Here is an 11,909-nt window from a genome sequence, read left to right as displayed (position 1 = left end):
TGTGTGTGTTGGGGGAGGGTTGTGGCTTCTCGCAGGTGGTTGTGACAGCTTTCGTGCGTGAGCTGCCCAGCCCCCGGTGTGCGACCCCCCCCCCCCTCCCAACATCCATCTCTTCTGTATTTTTATTTCCTTAAGAGGTCTGGCCACAGATCGTTAGAAAACGGGAAAAAAAAGAAACCAGTCAGCCGTGTCCCATCGGGGTCCCGAGGGCGCATAGCTGTTGCCCTAATATGGGAAGACAACCCCGGTGCAACTCTCGGAAGATTAGAACTCGCACAGAACGGGGCGGCTGAAAGTATGGAAGTATGCGGCCTCTGCTTTGGCCGATGTGCTTCGCTGATGCCACCTTATCGGGGCTGCAGGCTGAGTAGCAGCCATGACACCCTGGACATCTGGCAGCCCACTGCAGCTCAGCAGGCGGGAGCCTGCTCAGTACCTGGATGGGAGACCTCCTGGGGAAAACTAAGGTTGTTGCTGGAGGAGGTGTGAGTGTGGCCAGCAGGGGGCGCTCGCCCTGTGGTGTATGTGGGTTCTAATGCCCCAGTATAGGGATGGGGACACTATGATGTAAAAAGGCGCCGTCCTTCGGAGGAGACAGTCTAGACGGTGGTCATTAAAAATCCCAGGGCGTTTCTCTAAGAGAGTAGGGGTGTAACCCTGGTGTCCTGGCCAAATTTCCCCCTGGCCTTTACCCATCATGGCCTCCTAATAATCCCCCCCTCTATGAATTGGCTTCATCACTCTGTTCTCCTCCCCACTAAGAGCTGGTGTGTGGGGAGTGTACTGGTTGCTCTATGGCTGCTGTCACATTATTCAGGTGGGGCTGCACACTGGTGGTGGTGGAGGGGATCCCCATTACCTGACAAGCGCTTTTGATTGGAGTGTCCAGTAAAGTGCTACAGAAGTGTAAGGAATTATTATTATGTGTAGCAGCAGAGAATGGATCCAGTGGGGTCCTGGAGTGACTCATCTCGCTGAGCTCTGGGGTTTTCTACGTTTCAGGTACCAGCGGTGTGGGTGGAGGTGTGCTCTGGGCTCACAGCTGGAAGGCTGTGGCTCATAACCCAGGTGTGTGTGTGTGGTGTGTGTGGGGGGTGGGGGTACTGTGCTTAGATTGCTCTAGCAAAGAATCACCTTTACTATTCCTGTAATTTACCCTGGTCTTGGAGAGAGACAGTCCAGTACTTCTTACAGGTACCCTTTAAATGATCAGTTCCTAAAGATCTGGCCCAATTTAACTAAGATCAATTAAGTTCTTTATTGATCATTTGGAGCAGAAATCAGAATATCATGCAGCTCGTCGGAGCCAGCTCTCCCTCCATTGAAACATTACTTGTTTAATTCATCGGTGGCTTAAACTAGCGCCCCTGCTCTTTAAACCAGAGGTGCTTGAGGGTGGGCCATCACAGTAACCAGACTGGTGCTCTCCAGGAGCAGGGCTGGGGATCTCGGCTGTAATGCAGTGCCTTTTACCTTGAACTACAGAGGCTGGAGCTTGCGCTTGACCACAGGGGCTGCTGCAGAAAGCTGAGTCTCAGACTGTCCTTTCCCAGCCCGGTATGGCTGTGCTGGTCTGAACAATATCAACACCTGAACAAGCAGGTGAATACTATCGCTGCCTCTCTAACAGTTTTCTGTTCTAATGCTGTCTCCTCCCTGAACCGGCCTTCAGAACTCCCTCTCTTCCCGGATGGTCTGCGAGATGCACCCGATGGGATGATGACTAAATCACTTTGCACTGAAGCCAGGAGTGTCCAACAGGTCCCCTAAAGTCTTCACTTCAGAGAAAAGGGGTAATATCTTCCAGCATTGTAAAAAAAAAACCCAACAACATTTCACTTAAGACAGAACCCATTTCGTCCTGGAGCATTCTGGATTCGTTGTGCTCTGCAGAAATGTCCTTCAAATCTACTTTCCATCAGTAAAATCCAACAACAATGCAGCTGGTTCAACCTGAGAGCGCTCCGTCTGAAAAGAGTTGTGGTCTTCCGCAACAATTTGCATTGGCTTCCATAAACAGAAAATGATCACGGCACTGTGTCCGGGTCGTTTAGATCATTAGCTTAAGAGGGACGTGGTAATTAGAATGATATTAAAAGCTGAGCTCTTGCATACTATTTGTGTCAAGTACCTAGGTAAGTCTTTGGCTTCAGCAGTACTCAAAAGCACTATGGAGGAGTATAAAGGCAATGAGAACAAAATTAACAGAGGCTGACAGACTGAAGCACTGGACGTGTGTAACAGTGTGTTTTAAGCACTTGTTTGGTAATTACAGTTCTTAAGGGGACATAGGATACTGTCTAAAAATGGTGATAACTCTTCAGTTAATAAAGATACATGTACATCCATACAAGATGCATAACTAGCACAGGATTTTGAGAATTTGACCATGTATCTGTAAAATAAAGGAGCAGGGGAATGGGGTTCTATATCTCTGGCTGTAATGGGATTGAGCCTGGTTGGATTCCCTATGAAGTCTGTGTATTGTCAGATCAGGGGTCCCAGAGACCTCCCAGCAGAGTGCTACGGTACTCTGAGCATCTATAGAAAACAGGCCTACAGAACTCTGGGCACAGAGCTACATAACTCTGAACAGAGGCCTATAGATCTCTGGGCACAGAGCTACAGAACTCTCAACAGAGGTCTACAGATCTCTGGGCACAGAGCTACAGAACTCTCAACTGAGGTCTACAGATCTCTGGGCACAGAGCTACAGAACTCTCAACAGAGGTCTACAGATCTCTGGGCACAGAGCTACAGAACTCTCAACAGAGGTCTACAGATCTCTGGGCACAGAGCTACAGAACTCTCAACAGAGGTCTACAGATCTCTGGGCACAGAGCTACAGAACTCTCAACAGAGGTCTACAGATCTCTGGGCACAGAGCTACAGAACTCTCAACAGAGGTCTACAGATCTCTGGGCACAGAGCTACAGAACTCTCGACAGAGGTCTACAGATCTCTGGGCACAGAGATATATATATAATTCACTTCTCCATGCAGAGGCGCGACCAGGCAGGTCGTAGGTGTGCACAGTCATAATCGGAGAAAACGCAGGCCTCTGTGCGTTGTTTGTGCTCTGTTGCTCTGTGAGTTGTGTGGGTTTGCACTGTAGGGTTTTTTTGTTGCGGCTTATTTGATGTGGTGCCATTCGTTCTTGGAGCTCCACGATGTGTTCGTGCCGTTTTGATTTCTGGCTCTGCAGGTCTGGTGAATTACAAAGGGCTGCCCACAGACAGAGATTCTTCTTCTTCCACACTGTGCTATGAAGAATTAAAAGAGAAATACATGTGTTCTAATATGGCCGGACATTTCATTTACTGAGAGTGTCCCGTTCAGAGCTTGAAAGGGGTACTCTTCAATGTCCTGGGCAGTGGCGCTGTGGAGAACCTGAGGTTCAGCAGGCTTGGGCCAGTAACCCACTTGGTGCCATCCGGGCAACCAGCAAAGAAGCTTTCAGCAATTTTTTAAATCATCCCAGAGCTCCCACCTTGAGAGCCCAGGCAGGAGTGCCTTGAACAGAAGGGACTGCCTGATGTTCTGCTAACAGGAGTGCAATCAGGATGGAGTTTTTTCCTTGGTCCGAGATGAGCCTGCAATTCTGCAGGTGCTCTGTGAGTTAAGCCTGATTTGCATCTGTTTGGAAATGGTATATTTGCATTGCTCTCTTGTGGGGAGAGGGGTTTGCAAATCCAGGCAATAGAGAGCTCACCTAATTTACCTGCAGCACACAGGATCCAAATCACAACTCTGTAGTATGGTGGGGAGATGGAATTGTATATCTCTTTCAGATGTACTTGTGTTGGCATTCAGTCATTGGGTTGTTCTAAAGTTAATCCAATTAACTCATTACTTCGATAATGTTTTTTTTTTATTTGCCAAGTAAACCAATTGGGGGGGAAAAAAGCTTCACTTACAATTAAAAGTTGGAGACGGAGCGATCTTGAGCTCAACCTGCTAGTCGAATCATTCCATCGCCAGCCCTCGATCATGGGTACAACAGCAAAATCCCACCTGGAATTTGCACCCCGAGCCCTGTCCACTGCTCCATCCCGCTCCACGTCCGTCTGAAAGACTGTCACCTGCCAGGAAGTGGGGAGAGACTCCACTGCTCCTGGCTCCTGCAGCTGTTCCAATAAGGACACCAGCTCCCTTCACCCCAGCGCGGTTTCAACACAACCCAGTGCAGACACAGGACACAGGACACAAACAGCCCTGAAATCCCATGATACCAACCCACAGTACCACGAATTACTAATCACGATACTTGTTTGCATTTATTTAGTGCTTTACAGTCCATCCCAAAACACTTCCTCCATTGGATGGGAGAAGTTCCAGTAGGGAGCTGCGTCAGCATGCGTAGGCCGCAAAGGAACAAGAAAAGGTTTATTCTGTGCTGAAGAGAAAAGAGACAGCAGTTCAGCTGTGGAGGCTCCTTCAGGTGACTTCCTCACTCGTCCTTCATCAGAAATCCGACCTGAAGAAGGCTCCGCAGTATAACGTTGCCTCTTTTTCCTTTTCCTTTCGGCATGAAATAAATCTCGGCTTGTCCCTTCTCATAGTTTGGATGGGACCCTTTTTTCCATCGGCGAAGTGCCGTCCAGCCCGGAGGAGTCGTGGCACCAGGCAGAGGAGGGAGAAAGTGCTTCAACAAAATGATTTAAGGGGGAACTGTAGGGAGGCCAGATTGTACCAAGTAGCCTTTAGCCAGGGCGCTGGAGAGAACACTCCCTTTGCCTACAATGAGTGACATGGGGTCTTTAATGGGCAAGTGATCAAGATTTTTTTGAATGTCTTATCATCCTATGGCACTGCGCCTTTCGGGGATGAAGGAGTGTGCTCAGGAATTGTGGGAAAGGGAATCGTGCGTGGCAAGAGCTGAGCCCTTTTTTTCGAGTTTTAGAACCGTGAAAAACAGAAAGGGAACAAGTCCGAGAGGGAGGGAACAAGAGCTCGGGTGCGTCGGTGTCATCGGCTCCAGCTTTCTGAAGTGTGCTTTCTGTGGCCGAACCCGATTAAGCATTGAAAGAGCTTCGTTTCTGATATGAATAATAATAATAATAGTGTTCGAATCAGTGTGTGTGTGTGTGTGGGGGGGGGGATGCTCAGATTTTATATTGCTGTTAGTGTGCTGTGAGAAGGAACAGGATAGGAAATACTGGGTTTAAGACAGTCTCCCCTGTCGTCATGCTGGCATGTGAGTTTTTCAGATATTCTAATCCAAAGAGAAGAGCACCACCTATTGGGCCACCAATATCACTTACAGCAGCAACCCACTTTTCCTTAAAGGTCTCATAACTCAGTGTGGACCAGGCTCATCCTTGCTTAGCTTCTGAGATCATGCTACCACTAAAAATACAGCACTGGTGTCCATGGCTGGCAGCAGCAGTCCTCTGGGAGACAGTGGGAGGGGGCTAAAGAAACCAGCCACTTGCTTTCTGTATTGGTACAGTAATGATTAGGCTGAGGGTGAATACAATGACAATGATCATTGTTCTCACAGTTTGGTGGGAAACTCATATGGACTTTTCTTGGGTCCTGAGTTTGCGTTTTCTCCACAGTCCAAAATCACCCTTAACCTCCATATTGCCCTCTAGGTGCATATGTGAGTGCATGTGTGGACAAATAGACATTGGACAAAATGCCTATCGGACCAATGGACAAAATCGGAGCGCTTCGCAATCCAAGAAGCACTTCATCAACATCATTCTGACTTATTTACCCCTTTCTTATTTGCTTTGACATCCTGCCGTGTGAATATTAAATCACACAGCGTTTGAAAATGAATACACACTTCTTTACCAATAGGAAGTGACATACAAGTGGCTGAGCGCTCAGCAGTGCCCTGCGCCAGAGAGCACTCTACACAATGGGAGTGCGTTTGAGTGGTCGGGCTACATTGTGCTGTAGACGGGCCCGGAGAACAATTATCTTCAGTACACACGCTGCGTGATAGGAGATGGCAGGCCTCCCTGTAATCTCAGAGTGGTTTAGAATCCATGTCATAAACGATTACACATGCTCGGTTAGAGATGGAGGGTGCGTATATACGCTATGTAGAAACAGTTCAGTCTTAGAGTAAGGACAAGTCCATTTCAAACTGCGATTCACGACGGTGGCAAAGTGCTGCTGGAATTTGTTGTTGGTTTTTTTTTGGTTTTCCACAAATATGTTCACAGGATTTTTTTTTGTTACTTCTACCGTTTTGGCCCTCAACGTTCCAGTCCCAGAGGGCTTCCTCACCAGCTGCTCCCTTTCCATTTCCTTACTCGTCTCTCACGCAGCGGCGCGGGCTGTGCCTCTAGTTTTGGCGCGAGCAGGTCACAGGCCCGCACGGGCCTTACGGTGCCCAGCGCAGAAAAAAAACCCCAAACACTTCTCTTCTCTGTCCACCGTCTTCACTTGTCCATTCATCTCCCTCAGCGCAATTAATCCCCGACAAGGTATCTTGTAGAAATTTAGAAGAATTTAAAAAGAAAAAAAGGAAGGGCACCACAGATGACTTTTGAAGACCCGGTGTTTAAGAAAAAGTCTGTTTTCAGGCTGGTTATTGAACACGATTCCTCCTCCTTATTCTTTTCTCCTCTACAGGAGCTACACAGGAGGCCTTGTGGCCACAGCAGCTTAATGGTCTAAACAGGCCCCCTTCACCGCCTCACAATTGAGCTCAGCCCTACCGGCAGGCAGGAGAGCTTCACACAGCCCGTCCGAAGCCCCGAGTCGCATGGAGGGCCTGGCTGCCGATAACGAGGTGGCCATTGTGCGTTTGTCGAGATGCGTTCCTGCCCTCGGGATAGAGGCGGCAGACAAAGAGCTCCCCCCTGCCCGTGAATGGACAGCGGGCTTCACTTGCTCTGGAGAGATCGGACAATGGCGCAGACGGAGGCCGCCAGCTGCTCCTAATGGATTCCACACAACCGGCCCCTTTTCTGTGCGCATCGGAGAGCTCTTGCGATGCCCTTAAGCGGTCCACCCTGCACTGGTAGAGCAGTTAATGGAATGCCCCCCACCCCCCACCAGTCAGTCAGCGCTCAGACACTCCTCGTCACACCCTGTCCTCTTACCAACAGAGTGCCCCCCTCTCAGGGAACCCTTCTTACGGGCCTTGTGCTGCCTCAGATCAGCCCTCATTTAAATGGATTAAAAACAAGCTTGATACAGTACATTTTCAGAACTGCTACAGTAGGATTTTGGATACGCTGATGTTACAGCGAAGACCAATCCATTGCCATCGTATTTGTACCGGAGAGTTTCTATAAAAAGCAGGAGAAAATGAAGTCGTCTGGTGTTTTTCTAGGAGGCTGGATGCTAGCATGGATTCTCCCAAGCTTTCATCAGGGTCGAGTTCCTCCTGGGGCTTACTACCCCCGGCCCTGCCTGGGCAGGTTTCAGAGAGCGCTATGTGAGCTGGTTTTCTGGCGGTGGGAGGAAGCCCAGAATAGCTGAAAAGCTTATGTTAGACCCTCAAATCTGAGGTTACACACTTACGTCTTTAGAGGGGAGAGTGTGTGCTTTCTTCTTTCCCCTTTTTTGTTTTGCATCTGTTCCCCTTTCAGAGTGTCAGCTTTCCCCTTTTGAAACATTTTGCACCAGAGTCCAATTGTCTCTCGTTCCCGTCCCAGCCTTCAAATCAAATCTCCATGATTTGGGTGAGGAAGGGTGAGCTGTACCACAGCTGGGTGTGGCCTACCCTCCAGCAGGCCCAGGCAGGGCAGTGGCTACAGCCTAGCCCAGCTGCAGGGTCCCTACATGCCCTACTGGGAATGGCAGGCGGACTGTAGCCAGTGCTGTCTCCATCTATTCACAGAGAGCTCTCGATTCCCGAGAAGGGCTTCAGCGCTAACAATACAGCAGGCATGATTTTAAATGGGTGACGCACAGCTTTTATACGCTTTTCCCTCCATCTGGGAAAGAAAACATGGCACTGCAACATAGTTTTAATTGCACAGTGAAGAAAAAAAACAGCTGAATGTTTAGACCTGAAACAGGAGCTTCCGGTTCTTAGGTTTAACGTAAAAATAAAACCCTTTTCATTTGGCCTCTGTAGCACAAATTTCAACATGCTGGGTAAAGGAGGGTGGAAAGGCCTGCACTGCCTTGGACTTGTGGGTTGGGTAGGCAGTGCAGCCACTGTACCAACACCCCTATCTCTCCTCTGCAGCTGTAGAGCTACAGTGGCACATAGCAAAGTAAAGCACTCCCTCTTGTGGCGTTTTAGTGAAATTACAAGTGTTCTTTAGCCTAGCAAGAATTTCAGCACCCCTTAAAACTTCAGCTTTAATGGATAGACTGATGCATATTTAAATGACTTGGATCTCAGCCTCTCTTAGTTAGATTTCTTGAAGCAGAATATTTGACCTAATCTTACAATTTATTCTGATGAAAGTCATGGGACAGTGGCCTACACAGATGCACAGCTGCAGGATGGAAGAACAGAACTTGGAATAGCCCATCAAACCTAACTAGAATGTCTTTAGGCAGAAACCACAGCATCCTGTAACAATGAGGGAAGACTCCATGAATAGCACACAGCCACCTGATTGAGGTCAATACTGAACAGCATACACCTCTTCCTTTTCTGCACTCAAGTTCTTCAAAAAGATGACAAGGCAACACTTGGAAGAGAAGCAGCATAGCTCAAGAGCTCTTCCACTGTGCCAGAAGAGACCTGCAAGCAGGAGTGGACCTCTGGATCAACAAGTGCAGGTTGAGCCTGCAGAGACAGCTGGTACACCAACATGCAGCAGAAAGGAGAGGTAGGACTCGAGATTTAAAAGGCTTTATTAAAAACATGCAGCCAGTGCCTTTACACAGGAAGGCACATTAATTAGAATGTGCCTGTAATGCATTACATCGGTTTAGCTTCTCTAATTTTGCTTTACAGCTCTGCCTTTTTAAAAATTTGTTCAATTCTCACACATCGCAATTTGACGGTCGAGTCTAGGAACAGGAGGCTTCGAGTTAGGATTTACAACATGAAGGTTCTCCTCCCTCAATCACAACTGAGGCCACAAACCGAACAAGCAAGCGCCCGAGTCATCAAAATACATTTTATTACAGTGGAATGGTCCAGAGAGAGAGTGTGTTGGGCCCCCATCTTGACTAGTGCGGGCCAGGCCAGCTCTGCCCCTACAGCTGGAGAGGTCCACCATCCCCCGTCACCTGCAAGACCGCAAACCATCCATTAAGGCCTCTTTCAACCACCCCTGCAGTCACACCCTACCCATCGTTACTTCTAGATTCAAAAATACACGCCACGCAGCCGACCGACGTTCACGTACTAAATTCTAGATCTGGAAGAACCAACCCCAGTTTGTTGGACAGCTGCGGCAGTGCAGGAAATTGTAAAACTGTGCAATGATTGTTCAGACCACAGAAGAAGTCAGTGCTACTATAAAACTGAGTCAACATGCAGGACTACACGTTCAAGAACTCCCTTTTCAGGACAACTCGAGGTAAGAAAATAACGAGGCCATCTCTTGGTCATTACCTGGATGAGATTCTTGGATCAATTACTATTTCTTGAAAGAGGAGACAATACTGAGCTTTTAGGTCAGGTGCAAGGATCAATCCCAATCCTGGACCCAACACCTGAGCTCTTAACGAACACGGACTTAATGGGTTTTAATAGGAACCGAGAACTGATCATAATCGGTTAAAGAGCAACTGAAGAAATAACCTCCTAGGTTATCTCCAACCTTCATGATCTAAACAAGCTACTGGGCAGTTCACTTGAGGATTCATTTTGGTTTGAATGAGAACTAGCAGGTGTGAGGTGAGGTGGGGTCCCCCCCACCCCCAATGCTTGAACACCGACTTCCTTACCTCTCTCCCTCCAGTCACCAGGCCTGCCGAGCCACCACGAGACCTCCCCCAACACCACGTTGCATGGGGAGGGTTGACATTCCTGAAATAAAGACCAGCCATCCTCTTAGAATCACTGTGCAACCCAACCTCAATACTTACGCTACACAAGCTCCAGTATCGACGGATAAAAACCAGCTGACTTCGAAAAGCTTCCCGTTTGTCACAGTGCTTCAGAACATGAGGTGAAATCAAGGACTGCTGGGCAGTATGTTCATTGGAAGTGTCAGAAATACGAAATGATTCATCACGAACACCGTGCGGAGACCGGAAAGGGCTGTTCGGTCAGATCGAGGGGAGATTTTTTTAAAAGTCGGACAGAAGGATAAACTCACCATTTCAAATCTCTCGACGTCTGCTCTTCACCCAAGCCCGTCTCGGCGTCTGGGGTGATCTGTTGAGCCAAGAAACGGAACGTTAACCATCCTTCCTCCCCCAACTCGGAAAGAGCTTTCCTGCTCAAGTCACCACAGAGGTCCTGGTTAGCCATCATGTCCCGAGTAGGGCATCATGGAAACATTTCACAAACCTGACCTGCAGTGACCACAGTGCTTCAGAACATGGAGTGAAATCAGAGGCCACAGGGTGGCCTGCTCATTGGAAGTGTCAGAAATGGAAAAATCATTCATCATGAACACTGTGCAGAGACGGGGAGCCCTTGAACCGACAGTACCATCTCGATTTAGATTAGGAGCCAATTTGAATTCTGCGATTTCAATCACAAACCAGCCCACTTTCGCGCAGGTGACTCACCATTTCAAGTCCCTCGAGTGCCTGCGGACAAACCCCTGCCACTCCACTCGGATCTGTCCCCACAACCTCTCGGGACACGCTGTTGCGACGTCGCCATCTTGAATTTCTCCACAACGATCGGCAGCACGTCACCACGTGTCACTAAAACCAGAAGTAAAATATACAGCCGGTTCCTTAAACAATCTCAGCGCAACCTCCCATGCAATTGCTTTCACATGAAACAAGTACAGAGGCACAGCCTAGGCGAACAGGGGTGAAGCTTTTCAGTCGCTGAGAAACTTCTACCGATAAAGGACACGCTTCTCACTTCATATGCGAGTGTATTACTCGTGCATCCCGCGTTCATACGATCAGTCGAGTCCACAGTGTTTCAGAACATGGAGTGAAATCAAGGACTGTTCATCGGAAGTGTCAGAAATAAGAATAGATTCATCATTAACACTGAAGGAGACTCGGACTATTCTCACAAGAGGAAGACGCTCGTCTGTTAAAATCCCGCATGAAACCCAACTCCGAGCGGGCCCGATGTAGGCCCGTAGCCGCACCTTGGGGTGCGCAGATGCGTCCATTTAAGTCTGCAAACTGGGCAGACCTTTGTACGTGGAGCTATGCGTTTCCTACACAAAGCCACGTTGTGCCCACATGGCCTAGCCTAGGTCAATCCAGCACGCCTACGCTGAAAAACAGCTGCGCCCACTACATTCAGTACTTCGGCAAGCAATCGTAATGGACAGCTGGACTTCCCCGAGACAAGCCAGATTTAATAAAACTAATGCACGGAAATGCTGAGCTTTTACTAACATTAGCAAGAACTACAGCAAACCACCACTCACCTCCACCGAGCGAAAAGAGAGGCTCGTAGCCCCGCGAAAGGAATTTATGGGGTGAAGGTCTGGCTCCGGCCTGAATTCACACTTCTTATTGGATAGTCAATGCAAAAATACCAGTTTCTTATGCGAAGGAACCAATCGCCTCTGAATTCTAAAGCAGCACTCCTTTTCCGCTGGAAGAAGGGGAAGCTTCCTATTGGCTATTTAAAATGTATTTGGTCACGAATCAAATGTGAGTTTTATCGTGAGAGGGAAACTGACTTGAAGGACGACCAATGGTAGATAAAAGTAGTACAATAGACTGATGGAGCTATAGCCAATGAGCATCCAGCTGTGGGCGGAGCGTGGATGGGAGGGCGGTGTCGAAAAGAATTGTGGGTTCTGTAGTGCTCACTTGATCGGGGATTGATTTGGAATCGAAGGTCCCAGCTGAATAAATGCACTACAAGCCCCACAATGCCC

The 11,909-nt window shown here is 48.5% G+C and overlaps 1 long non-coding RNA gene across 1 annotated transcript; it reads right to left on the bottom strand.

Annotated features, from left to right (window-relative positions):
- Window positions 1-8,763: 8,763 nt before the first annotated feature.
- On the bottom strand, window positions 8,764-11,603 carry LOC148818459 (uncharacterized). The gene is made up of 5 exons (XR_016094427.1): window positions 11,451-11,603; window positions 10,618-10,758; window positions 10,200-10,258; window positions 9,826-9,907; window positions 8,764-9,162 (listed from the first exon to the last, which is right to left on the bottom strand). It is a non-coding gene; the product is annotated as an uncharacterized LOC148818459 (long non-coding RNA).
- Window positions 11,604-11,909: the final 306 nt, after the last annotated feature.

This window comes from Atractosteus spatula, chromosome 18 (assembly GCF_055471065.1).
Source record: "Atractosteus spatula isolate fAtrSpa1 chromosome 18, fAtrSpa1.hap1, whole genome shotgun sequence".
Taxonomy (NCBI): domain Eukaryota; kingdom Metazoa; phylum Chordata; class Actinopteri; order Semionotiformes; family Lepisosteidae; genus Atractosteus; species Atractosteus spatula.
The sequence above is the reverse complement of the archived record's forward strand: the minus strand, read 5'-3'. Positions and strand labels throughout refer to the sequence as shown.